This window comes from Culex pipiens, chromosome 3 (genome assembly GCF_016801865.2).
Source record: "Culex pipiens pallens isolate TS chromosome 3, TS_CPP_V2, whole genome shotgun sequence".
Classification (NCBI taxonomy): Eukaryota; Metazoa; Arthropoda; class Insecta; order Diptera; family Culicidae; genus Culex; species Culex pipiens.
Window position 1 is genome coordinate 102,366,618 of NC_068939.1, and position 13,864 is coordinate 102,380,481.

A 13,864-nucleotide genomic window follows, 5' to 3' on the forward strand; every position below is an offset into this window, starting at 1 on the left:
CCAAAAATGGTTTACAACTCGCGCGCGGAGCTTGAATGAAAAAAGTGCATTTTTCGAGTATTTTTCAGAAATGCGAGTAACAATCATACTAAAGTCATTCAAATTTGGCCGCCTTGGGCTTCAAGTTATAGTTTAATGTCCCCTGAACAAATTCCTGTACAGACATAGTCCATAAAAGCTTGTGTTTGGGCATGGCAGGGCGTTTTAGGGAGAAAAAATTGTATTTTTTAGCCAAAAAATTTCATAAATCACTCCCCAAAACGAGCCAAAAAATTTTGCAGCGAAAACTAATGCATTCAGCTTATAGGAAATTTTACGGAGATCATTTTGCTTTTTTTAACATTCAATTTATGTCCACGCAAAGCCGAGATATTTGCATTTTAGTGAACAGAAAGTGACGAATTTTCAAAATTCTTGGTATATAAGCGTTTTTAGCATAAAACATTGGCTACTATGATTACAAACGAGAAGGCATATATTTTGGATATTTTGATTTTGCTTACTCAAAAACGATATTTGTTGATAACATTTCATGAAAAAACATGAGATTCTCTCACAATGATTGTTACGCGCATTTCTGAAAAATACTCGAAAAATGCTCTTTTTTCATTCAAGCTCCGCGCGCGAGTTGTAAACTATTTTTGGGAATTTTTTGTTGTATGAAAACATTGTTCCTGACATCCTAATCTATCATTCTAGGGGTGAGCACCGAAGATTTGACAACTTTTCATTTTTTTTGGGACGGCCTAACGTACACGCAATACATACGCAGATAGGGAGACTGGCCAGACTTTGGTTAATCGATCTGGCAACGTATGTTTCGAGCTTGCTAACACTAGCATGTCGTCAGCTGTGTGCTATCTTGTGACAATGACCATTTAGTACTATTCGAGAAAATCTATTTTTGAAGTTTGATGATAAATATTTTCAAAACTATGAATGGTAGAGCCAAACCTTTTGAAGCAATCGGTTCGTATACTATCGCTTAACAAACGCTCCAAGTTTCAACTGATTTGGTTACTCCAGTCCAAATCTGAAAAGCACGTGTCACAAGTGTGTTTCGAAAGTAAAATTGTACTACGTGCACAGTAAAAAAAACATGGTAAAATTACATCTAAAAAGGGGTACATCTTTTATGTCCGAAAAAAGCTTTAATTTTACCTCTAATAATGTGTAAATTTACATCTGGCAGACGCTAGGAAAAAATATCTGTAATCCTCAAAAAATATCAAACTGGCGATAGTTATATCTGGCTTACTCCGCGCCCCAACCCGCACGGCCAACTCACCACTGTGAAAACTTGATGATCAAAGCCGATGTACCTCTATGTACCGCATATGCAGTAAATACAGTATACAATGTGCGGAACACATAGAGCTACATTGGCTTTGATCGACTAGTTTTCACAGCGGCGAGTTGGCCGTGCGGGTTGGGGCGCAAACTTAGTAAGCCAAATATAACTATCTCCGGTTTGATGAGTCTGCGATCAGCAGCGAAGCGAGTCAGACGTGCGTCCCTCACAAACCAAAAAAGTGCTTAAAAGTGCAAATATGCCTCACGGCAAGAAAAAGAGGCGGTCCTCACCAGCAGGATCGGCAGATTTGAAGAAGCTAAAGAATGCCGAAGCGCTACCTGCAAAGCCAGGCAGTTTGAGCAAGGACGCTCAAAATTCGTCTGGAAACCAGTTCGCTACCCTCCCTGTGGACGTGAGCGAGAAGGAAGAATTTGAACGACGGGAAAACATCGTCATCGGATTCGGTGCGAAAGTGGCTGACCGGGTTTATCAAATCTGGTGCTTTACGAGCTTCCATTCGCTTGTGTGCTGATGGACTCAAAATTCTGCTACCTACCAGAAAGGATTACAACTACGTTCGGGATTTCCTGAACAACACAAAGATTGAATACTACAGCCATGACGATCCAGGTAAACGCCCCATGAAACAGGTCCTCCGTGGCCTGTACGACATGGATGTGAGTGTGCTGAAAGAAGAGCTCAAAACTCTTAAGTTGAACGTGATCGAAGTCTTCAAGATGACGAGACACAACAAGGACATCAAGTATCGTGATCAACTGTACCTGGTTCATCTCGAGAAAGGATCGACAACGCCGTCTGAGCTGAAAGCAGTTCGGGCAATTTTCAACATCATCGTGACTTGGGAACGTTATCGTCCAGTGCACCGTGACGTGACACAGTGTTCGAACTGCTTGCAGTTTGGACATGGTGGAAGGAACTGTTTCATCAAGAGTCGTTGTGCAACCTGCGGAGGTGAGCACAAAACTCAAGCTTGCGAAACAATCAACGAGAACATCGAAGCTAAATGCTTCAATTGCGGCGGCGACCATTCGACCAAGAATCGAAGCTGCCCAAAACGAGCTGAGTTTGTGAAAATTCGGCAGCAAGCGACGACGAGGCACCAACCAAATCGTCGCAAAACACCACCAACTTACACGGACGTGGATTTTCCTGCTTTGGCGTCACCTGGAGCGGGATCTGTTCGAGTGGTTCCAAATCTACAGCCATTGCCGTTGAATCAGCGGCAAAAAGTTGCAGAGAATACAACACCTCCAGGCTTCAGTCAGCAACCGAGGGAAAACCAACCAGCATCAACGGATGAAGGCAGCAGTGACCTGTTTTCACCACAAGAACTTCTAAACATTTTCAGATGACAACAACACTGCGTGGTTGCAAAACTCGCCAAGAACAAGTAAGAACTCTTGGAGCATTCATCTTAAAATACAGTTCGTAGTTTACTCGTTCTAGTGATTTTGAATATTTCAATGAATTTACTTTTTTAGTTTTAAGTTAGGATTAGTTGTTAAAGTGATTTTTTTTTCTTTTTTACCCAAATGTATTCGATTCAATGCAAAAATGTAAAACAATTTGAAGTAAATAAATGAATGTGAACAGTTAATAAGAAAACGAAAAATATAACAAAGATGAAGAGCATGTAGCCATACCACTTAGAATGTAAATGAAATGTAATTATTATAAGAAAGTTCAATAAAGACATATTTAATTTCAAAAAAAAATCTCCGGTTTGATATTTTTTTAGGATTACAGATATTTTTTCCTAGCGTCTGCCAGATGTAAATTTAAACATTATTTGAGGTAAATTAAAGCTTTTTTCTGACATAAAAGATGTACCCCTTTTTAGATGTAATTTTACCATGTTTTTTTTTATTGTGTGTCACAAGTGTGCACAAAATTCCCATACAAACTAAAATAAGCTCAAATCAATAGTTTAACTGACTTAATCAGTATATTTTCATAAACAAAAGATTGCATTGCACAGTGGTCCAGATCGCAAAATTAAGTGGAAAATGGATTTTCCGTAAAATGATGAAGTTTGGGAGCTTTGGTGTCTTCAGAAGAGTTGTTGCATATGGAAAGGGGCAACTTTTGGTTTGGTTGGAAATTAGGGTGGTTCACTATTAGGGTGATTTTGAAAATCTAACTTTTCAGGAATATTTTTGGGAATTTTTTTGTCTTCTAGAAAGTTGTTGGGCTTGCCAATCCAAGCAACTTTGTCGAAGACACCAAAATTTTATCCCGTAATCTACGCCTTCTACGACCAAATTTATAGAAAGCATCTGAGCTAACCTTCAAAAATCAGTTTTTTGAACGTGGCAATTCAGGGTTAAGTTTTAGAGAAAAGTGGTATTCGGGGCACTTTCTAAAAAACAAACATTTTTATTTTTTGACAAGTCAATTTGGGCTTAAGGGTCAAAAGTTACAGCGATTTTAAGGTAAAAAGGTGCAAATTTAAAACTTAAATATCTCGAAAAGGCGCAAGCCAAATTTTAAGCACCAGGCTGCATTTGAAAAAGGATATCCAGCACTACAAACGCTGAAAAAATCTCAGGGATGTTTTTCTTTAAACTCGAGATATCGCCATTTGAAAAATTCTAATTTTCAAGATAAAACCTTATGGGACCACCCTAACGAATTTCAAAAATTGCCCAAATATATGTTTTCCCAAGTAATTTTGCCCGCTGAATCTGAATCTACCCTCAGAATTGACCCAAAGTGTCGAAAAATCGATTTATGGTCATATTTTGGGTTTAAATAATAATTTCCATATGCAACAACTCTTCTGAGAAGGAAGGTTGGCAACATTGCCCGCGTGCAGTTGTCTGTTTTGTGTGGCTTCGAGTTTTCGTGATTTTTTCGTGTTTTCGGTAGTTTCCGGTATCGGTTGTACATTTTAATGTTGAATAGTTGAGCATAGATGCTCGGGAAAGTGAATGTTTTGTGAAAATCGAGGATTTCTGGATGATTTCTTTGAAAATATTGCTTGAGTAGCGGTGTCAGTGTCTTCTTCTTCCTTTTTTCATGGCGGTGCAGTCGGCGCGTTGCAAAAAAAAACGTGTTGTGCAAGTGTCATTCGGTGAACTCACTTTCCTGCAGGGCAGCGCAACTTTTGTTGACGTTTTTGGGTTTGTGTGTGTAAAGGAAGGGATTGATGGATCAAAATCATGCGAAGAGGTGTGCGCCATGTATGATCGAGTTTGTGTTGGTTGGAGTATTTAGCCTAGGCTGGTATGCAGTGGAAAACTTCAACAATATCAGAGGAGGTTGAGCCGGCGTAATGCTGCGTTCATTTTACACAGTGGCATTCGTTTTCCTGCGATGCATGGCAAGAAAGCGTCTTCTGATCGACCGAAGGCACGGGAGAGGATAATGTAGAACGGTAGGGGCTAAAGAGGGTGCGTTCTGGTGGTAAGTTTTTCCTTGGTTTCAGAGCGGGCCTTGAATTGTTGTTATGGTAAGTCCTTTTCTTTTTCTAATTGTGATAAAGCATCGTAATATTAAATTCAATATCATATCCTATCTGTTGAATTTGGCAAAAACTTGCATAATTTATGTGAATAAAACAATGTTTCTTTCATAAAATAATGTCTTTCCATCTCATCAACAGAGAGCGAGTTGTGGCGCTTTAACCACGGCAAATAGTGTCCTGGGCATCTGTGGAAATACAATGTCCCATCCCCGAGGGTCCCGGAGCACCAAAACTTCTTAGCATGGTTGCTCCCAACGATTCGTAACTCAAACAAACAGGAACGTGAGCGGGGGATCCCCACGTTTCTTCCTCCCCTGTAGATTCAGAACTGTATTGCTGTTTGAACATTCGTGTTCAAACTCAATCCAATTCAACGAATCATCTTTGCGGTTAACTTTACGCAGTAGGCCTGGCCGCTTTAACGTTTGTGATGTTTCAAAGCAATTTATTGCATTGGGGCACTGCAATTGTTAATAATGACAAGAGGATGCTAGGCGTTAATCAACCTAAGGCATTTTCCAGGATGCCCTCGAAAGACTGGCTGCGCTAGGGTTAGATTAGATTAGATTAGAATTTCCATATGCAACAACTCTTCTGAAGACACCAAAGCTCCCAAACTTCATCATTTTACGGAAAATCCATTTTCCACTTAATTTTGCGATCTGGACCACTGTGCATTGCCTTTAGAAAGTGTGTATCAACATAAATTTGTGAAAAACAACACAGTAAAAAATAATGTAAATTTGGAAGCTGTAATTTTGGAAGGTTGAATATTACCTCTTTTATGATGTAATTTTACTTCAATTTAGACTGAAAAAGTGACATTACACCAGAAAAGTGGTAAAATTACACATTTCCAGAGGTAAAATTACACCTTTTTCTGACATAAAAGATGTACCCCCTCCCAGATGTAATATTACCATGATTTTTTTTCTGTGAAGACAATTTTTCCACATTTCCAACAACATGTATGACGTGTCACAAGTGTACACGATCATTGAGCAATTCTCTACCAAAACCGGAAATGGATTTTATTTGTATTTTTTGATTAGGCTCAAACTTTGTGGGGGCCTTCCCTATGACCAAATATGCTATTTTGTGTCATTGGTTCACCCATACAAGTTTCCATACAATTTTGGCTGCTGTCCATACAAAAATGGTATGTAAATATTCAAACAGCTGTAACTTTTGAGTGAATTTTCTGATCAATTGGGTGTCTTCGGCAAAGTTGTAGGTATTGTTGAGGACTTTTGAGAAAAAATAGGTACACGGAAAAAAAAATTGCAGATTTTTTTATCAACTTTTTTTCACTAAAACTCAATTTCCCAAATTACGTATTTTTTGATTTTCGAGATTTTTTGATATGTTTTAGGGGACAAAAATCCGCAACTTTTGAGCCATAGAGAAACATGGTCAAAAAATCTGCCGCCGAGTTATGAATTTTTGAAAAAATAGTGATTTTTGCAAAAAATCGAAGTTTCATGCAAAAACAAGTTTGACATTATTTTTTAATGCAAAATTGAATTTGGAATCGAAAAGTACTTTACAGATTTTTTGATAAAGGGCTCCGTTTTCAAGATATAGCCACCGAAAGTTTGATTTTAGCGAAATATTTGCAGTTTTTCAATTTTTAAAAATAGTGCCCATGAGTGACCATTTCTAAAAATATTTTTTTTGAAAAGTTCAGAAAATTAGCTATAAAATTGTCTAAGAGACATTGAGGATTGGACCTCGGGTTGCTGAGATACAGCGGCCTAAAGAAAAAGAAACACGAAAATTGAAGTTTTCTTGATATCTCCATTAAATTTTCAAAAGGCCCTATCTGCATAGGAAACCCATGAGGGATAGGTTGTTTTGAAAATTTAATCTAGATATCACCAAAAAAACACACCATTTTGTGACATAGACCAAAATGGTCTATGTCACAAGATAGCACACAGCTGACGATGGGAGGGTTATTAACGCTCCCTTAGGTCAAATGAAATAAAAATGATGCTAAAATACAAAGATAGAGTCAAAACTAGTTGTCCAACAGTGTTACTTGTTAGTGGACTTCTTTTCTATAGTGGACCCTCTAAAGGTTTTTAAATGAAAAATCCAATAAAATCAAAATTTCAAGCGTATTTGTCTGCAAATCTTTCATTTTGGCAAGTTCACCATCATTTAAAACAATGTTGACTGACATTGAAGTGTCCTTTTCGCCAAAATAAGTGTTTTGAGTTAGACATCTGAAATAAGCAATGGCCACTAGCATTTTCACAACAAAACAGCATTTCTACTATCTAATCATTTTTTTGGCTGATTATTTCACATCAGTAAGTCGAAACAATGTAAGTTTAAGGAACTGTACTTAAATAAAACGAAAATCTGCTCAATTTCAAGCAAAATTAATGGGGTCCAATGTAGGACAACGAAAATCCTAACTTTTCTAAAAGTGGGCTGCTGTCAATTTTATTTCATTTTAATCTACAAAAATTAAGAAAACTGTGTATTTAAGGAAAAGTTTTTTTCTTAAACATGCAATAAATGCTTGTTGTAATCAAACTAATTTCATATATTTCAATCATGATTATAAATATACATGTTTTCATGTTTAAAGAACTAAAGTTGCTGAAAATGTTAGATTTTATAATTAATCAAAACTATAGTAATTGTACTTATCTGAAGCATCATTATTGAATGAATACAAAGAGACGAGTTGTTCCTTTTAATTCCGCTATATATAATATATAGCGGAATTAAAAGGAACAACTCGTCTCTTTGTATTCATAGTAATGCATTCTGCTAAAACGCTCAACCAAACCACAATCATTATTGAAGTTTTATGATTGATATTTTATGAGAATAAATCTATAACAAAACATTTTTTTTTTTGAAAATAAACATGCGTGGTTTTATCAGCAATTGTAAACAAATCTATTGTTTTGTTTTGGTGAACTATTTAAATAATTAATATGGAAAAATTTGCATCAACATTACTTTTTTTTTTAATCATTTTTATGTTTACAGTGGTTTTTGACACGCTTGCTATTTTATATTGTTTTAAATGGCTCTGTTAACAAAATTTATTTGTTTACAATGAAAAGTTAGCAAATGCCCTCATTTAATCTTTATATCTATCATTAGACCCACACCATACATCAAAACATCAGATATTGGTGAAATTTGATATGAAAATAACAGTTTTCCTATAGTGGACCCGGGTCCACAATCGGATTATGGACCCGAGTCCACTATAGGAAAAGGGGGTCCATAACTGGCAAAAAAAACACGTTTGTTTCAAATGGCTATTCTTCTGCACAAAAGGAATTTTTTGATGAAACGAATAGTCAAAATTATTCGAAAGACTTTAGATTTCATTGTTTTGTACAAAGGTTTATGAAATAGTTCTTAAAATATTGAAAAATTGTAAAAAATGCTCGTCGGCTCTAGCTTTGCTGAAAAATCTCGTCCAATGAAAAAATTCTGTCATTTTGGCAGCAGTCAAAAGCTGAGGTAGGTGATTGGCCAAAAATTACCTCTCAAAAAATCAACCTTAAAAAATAAAACTTCTAATATTGTAGGGTATTTTAACTATTAGTGGACCTCCTCACGAATAGTTTAAATACCCCCAGGTTAATTTTTTTAATGAATATATGCATTAACATTACATATTTTTATGATCTTATCCTTATCTTTTTAATGAAATGTACTTTAAGACATCTTAATAAAAAAAAAACTGATAAATTTGTCTTTAATTGCAACGAACGGAAAGAAATTCATAAAGCCTTTAAATTTTCATACTACCCCGATGGTTTAACACCAACTGTTATAAAACGATCGGGGTAACTTTTTAGTTTGACACCCCTTTTACATGGAGTTCACACACCCTACCAAACGTTTGTTTGACTTTAACCAACCAACGGGTACAAACTAAAAAAGTGTCAAACGAAAAAGTGACCAACCACCGGGGGTAAACGTAGGTGTAGGATAGAGAACCTGGAGATTATTAGAGAACGGACATCTCTATCCAAAAGTACCAATCGAACCCAGTCACGACGTTCTAGCAGGATTCTAGCAGAGTTCTCACAGAGCTGGATATTCTTACAACATTCTAGCAGAAATGTTCCACCGTTCTAGCAGGATTCTGGCAGAACCAGCTCTGCTAGAATATTTCGTGACTGGGAAGCACGAGAACTGTCAAACGGAAGTACCAATCGAGCACAAGACAATGAATTTTGGGATTGAGATGTCCGTTCTCTAATAAACTCCAGGTTCTCTAGGGCAGGGGGGACAGAATGGCCCACCTAAGTAAAATGCATTGACAACATATTTTTTAGGTCAAACCGCATTACAAAAAACCTCTAACTTCAGCAAACATTACATCGAGTTCGTTAAAGAAGAAATCATACTCAAAATAAAAACATAAAAAATGAAAAAAAAAGTATCACACTGCCTTCTGAACTCTCTTTAATCCACAACAAAGCTTTGAGAAGACATCAATCTGGGAATATTGAAAGAATTTTTTTCGTTAACTTTAGCGCCCGAGGTGATTGTGAAACCCAACTTGGAAATCTTTCGTTAGATGCTGCATACAGGGTACCATCTATAGAAATTTCAATTTAAAATACTTACCCGAGCATAAACTTGTTCAAGTATTATGATTTACAGATTTTTACAAGTTCGCAAATATGGACGGATATCAAAATCAACGGTAAAACGATAGCGTGTGTAATGTGACACATTTATCCTATTTTAGTTGCAACGTTTTTTTCTGAATAGAACGTATTCACCTTCGATGCTCGTTCGAGAGCGGACAGGAACCGGCCACGGAAAATGGGGACCGGCAAAAAAGAACAGATCGCAACGTATCGAAATAAAACAGAACGCGCGGACTAGAAGTCAGGACACATGACCGAGTCGTCGGGTGGTCAGAGCCGAAAGAGGCAGATTTATTGGTTCAATCCAATAGTAACTAGCCTAGAGATGAGATCACGATCTCGCTCTCTTATCATCATCTCTCGCTGATAAGGTCACACAAATATTGTTACACTACACAGATCGATAAAGAGAGAAAGTACATAGAACACTGAACACAAATTTATCTAGACTACATTTACTTTAGGTTGTTCCACAATAAACAGAACGCTTGTAATTGCTGTAAACTTTTCTGGATTTAAAACATGTATTTCATTCGGACTGCTTCGACAATGTTGCTGCATATACAAATAACTTTGAATCAATTTTACCTTGTAAATTCTTAACAATTCGTCCTATAATAAACATAAAATTCAGGATAAATCGAGAGATAAATAAATATATGGATGGAGCTCTGGGTCCAGCCGTGTTATTTGTATTTTGTTACTCATGTATTTATGTTTTGTATTATGTGTTTACAAAAAGAAGTAGGTTTTTGGTGCCACTGCTTTGGTGGCTTTTAATGCCTTAAAAAAGTAAATAAATTCAATTCAATTCATTTAAAACGAGTTATGACCTATTTATGTTTGTTTCGTGCATGTCAATTGGGGATGAATCGGGAGACATAAAAAGCGATGCTGGATTATAGTCATATTTTGACCTAATATGTGTTGCAATTAAAATAATATTTTGTTTTATACCTGCATACTTCAACGCACACCCTATTGTTATTGAGTATCAGATAATTCAACGTTAGCTTACAATTCAATTTGTACATTAAGTTCATAGGATTAGTGTATTCCAGTTAAAAATAACTTATATTATAATTTTTGATCCATCATTTAATACAGGGTACCGTAAACTGGGGTCAATCGGGACACATAGGGCGAATTGGGACAACAGTTTTAACTATGTTGGAGCACAATATTTTGATTTTTCTGGTTGGTTTCGGTTAGAACAGACTCAGACCAACAAAATGTGTACATCCATTTCCAAACTTAAAAGCTTTAAGTGCTCTAAAAACTGTTGTCCCTATTCAGACTGTAGTCCCGATTCGCCCCAGATTACGGTACCTATTGGTTAAAGTTAGTTTTACTGTAATAGTCAGTAGGTACACGACGCGGATGCTAAGCATTAAAAAACGTTACTTACGGTTTGCTTACGGTCTTTTCGGAAGCTAATAACTTTTTATCAAAAAAATCTAAAAATATGATGTCTTCGGGCACGTTGTTCTAAATTTAATGAAGGTCATACACGGTCATACATCTCAGAATTGATAAAGATTGAACAACAATTGCGCCCTCCACAGGTAAAAAAACTGAAACAGTTGCTTTTCTCCATTCATATTGACGATTTTTCCCATATTAAGCGATTACACAGTATTTTTTTGTAAATTTGGAGGGTGTAATTTTGGAAGGTTGAATATTACCTCTGTATATTACCTATGTAATTTTACCTCAATTTAGACTGAAACAGCGACATTACGACAGAAGTTGTAAAATTACACATTTTCAGAGGTAAAATTACACATTTTTTCTGACATAAAAGATGTACGTACCCCTTCCCAGATGTAATATTACCATGATTTTTTTTCTGTGTAGAGGGAGGGGTTCCCGTGGTCAGAATGAGCTCAAATTTGGAATTTGGCTTAATGATGGGTCAATCTTTGATTTCAGGGGGTAGCCCCGAGAAAGCCCAGATTTCGACCACCCTAATTATTAAACATAACAAAACAGGATGCACTTTTAACATATTTTGGGAATTCTAACGTTTGAGTGTTCAAGAATTAACCAAATCGCCCGTTTATGACTTTATTATTGGAATGTTGTTGTTTCGTTGAGTATTTTTAGAAGTTTCAAAAACTTCTAAAACTAACACTATAGCTGGTAAGGATGGTATCGGTGCGGGTCTGTCGTCTGTCGGAGCGAGCAAAGGATTTCGTTGGTACGTACCAAGCCGGTTTTGCGGAGGGTAAATCGACGACGGACGAAATCTTTTTGCTGTGCCAAATCCTCCAAAAATGTCGCGAGTACCAGATCCCGACGCACCACCTGTTCATCGATTTCAAAGCAGCGTACGACTCGGTCGATCGCGAAGAACTATGGTAGATCATGTACGAGAACGGCTTTCCCGGGAAGCTGATCAGACTGGTTAAATCAACGATGGACGGTGCACGGTGCAGCGTGAAGATTTCGGGTGCTATGTCCGACCCGATCGAATCGCGCAAGGGACTGCGACAAGGCGACGGTATCAGCCAGTTCATCTGCTATGCCAACGACATGGACATTGTTGGCAGAACGTCCGAGGAGGTGGCCAGGAGGTACACCGAATTGAAGCTGGAAGCGGATAAGGTTGGATTGAAGGTGAATGTAGATGGACTCCACAAGACCCTACGGTCTGGTCATCTTTTCCGACGTACAAAGTGCACCATGTACAAAACGCTGATAAGACCGGTCGTTCTCTACGGGCACGAGACGTTGACGATGCTCGAGGAGGGCCTGCAAGCGCTTGAAGTTTTCGAACGGCGAGTGCTTAGGACGATCTTTGGCGGCGTACGTGAGAACACTGTATGAAGGAGAAGGATGAACCACGAGCTGGCGCAACTCTACGGCAAGCCTAGTATTTGGCAGGTCACCAAGGCTGGCCGAATCCGGTGGGCCGGACACGTCGCAAGAATGCCGGACGCGCTGGATGCGCGCCAACCGAACCAGACAATCAATCCGGTGAAGTTGATGTTCAATTCGGAGCCGGTTGGAACGCGGCGGAGGGGGCTGAACGTGCAAGGTGGTTGAACAAAGTGGATGAAGATCTGGAAAGTGTGGGAGTTCCGCAGCGGAATTGGAGAGAAGCAGCCCAGGATCGAGTCTAGTGGCAGCGCATTTGGAGACAGCTTATGACCCGGAGGTTGTACGAGCAATAAAAGTAAAGTAAATAAAGCATTGTGGTTTGGTTGAGCGTTTTAGCAGTTCCTTTTAATTCCGCTATATATTTTTAATATTTCGTCTACTACTTGCAGACTTCATCAGTGTTCTGTTCTCGACTGAAGGTTCACCAGCGATGAATAAATAAAGCATGCTCTCTCTATCACCCTTCCACTTTTCTTCGACTATACGCCTCTCCGAAAGAACGCAAGACGGCGATCAGGAGCTAACCACGTATAATGTCCCGTTAAGGGGTTGCATACATGTAGAAAATCTCAATATTTCATAATTCTGAATATTTATTAAATCCTTTACAAAGATGAATTCCAATCACTCCTCAAAGTTTCATGGAGATATGACATGATTAAAGTGAGTAGAAGATAATTTAAGTTAAAACTTTTGCCATGTGAAAAACGGACTGTCAAACTTTGTGAGCGTTTTTCTCGGAACACCAAGTTGATTTCCGGGTGCCACGATATTTCGAGATGGGATAGACCAAATTAGCTGAAATTTGGGGTGAAGACTCTCAAGACATATTCCGTGTGCATGACGAAGCCCGATTATGAAATTTAGTTTTTTAAAAAAATACAAAAATCAAAAACTGACGAATTTTCTCTATGAAAAATACAAAAACATTTTCATCTTTTTTTTAAAATAAACTTTTTTTAAATCGGCTTTCGTCATGCACACGGGACCAGTTTAATGAGTCTTCACCAAAATTTTGAGCCGATTTGGTAGAAGCAGTGTTGAGATATCGTGGCACCCGTTTTTCGAAACTGCTTACTTCAAATAACTATATTTTGGCAAATATACAACCAAATGTTTTCAAATTTATTTTATTGATAGATGAAAATGTATATTTTAATTAATAACAGATTTAAAAAAGTTTAAGCGTGTACATCGATATTTTGAAAACTAATGATTGGAAAGCAACTGGACGCGTGTAAAATGCATTTTAAAACACTTTTTTCATCCAAATGTTGAAACCTAGGCTTGTAATTTCAATTTTTACTTTGGACTTTGGTCAGAGCCGCGGGACATAAGCTTCAAAAAATATTTGCAACGGCCTTATCAGACATGGTTTTTTAACCCTTTCCCGCTCAAAGCAAAATCATTTTTAAATGTTTTTCTACATTACTCATATGGATCCACCAAATGAGATGAAACTTTAATAAGGTATCATAAGTTAACATTGTATATAAACTAATGCAGGTTGAACCAAGTTTAAAAGGGCATGGCTGCAGAGAAATTTTATTTTGAAGACAT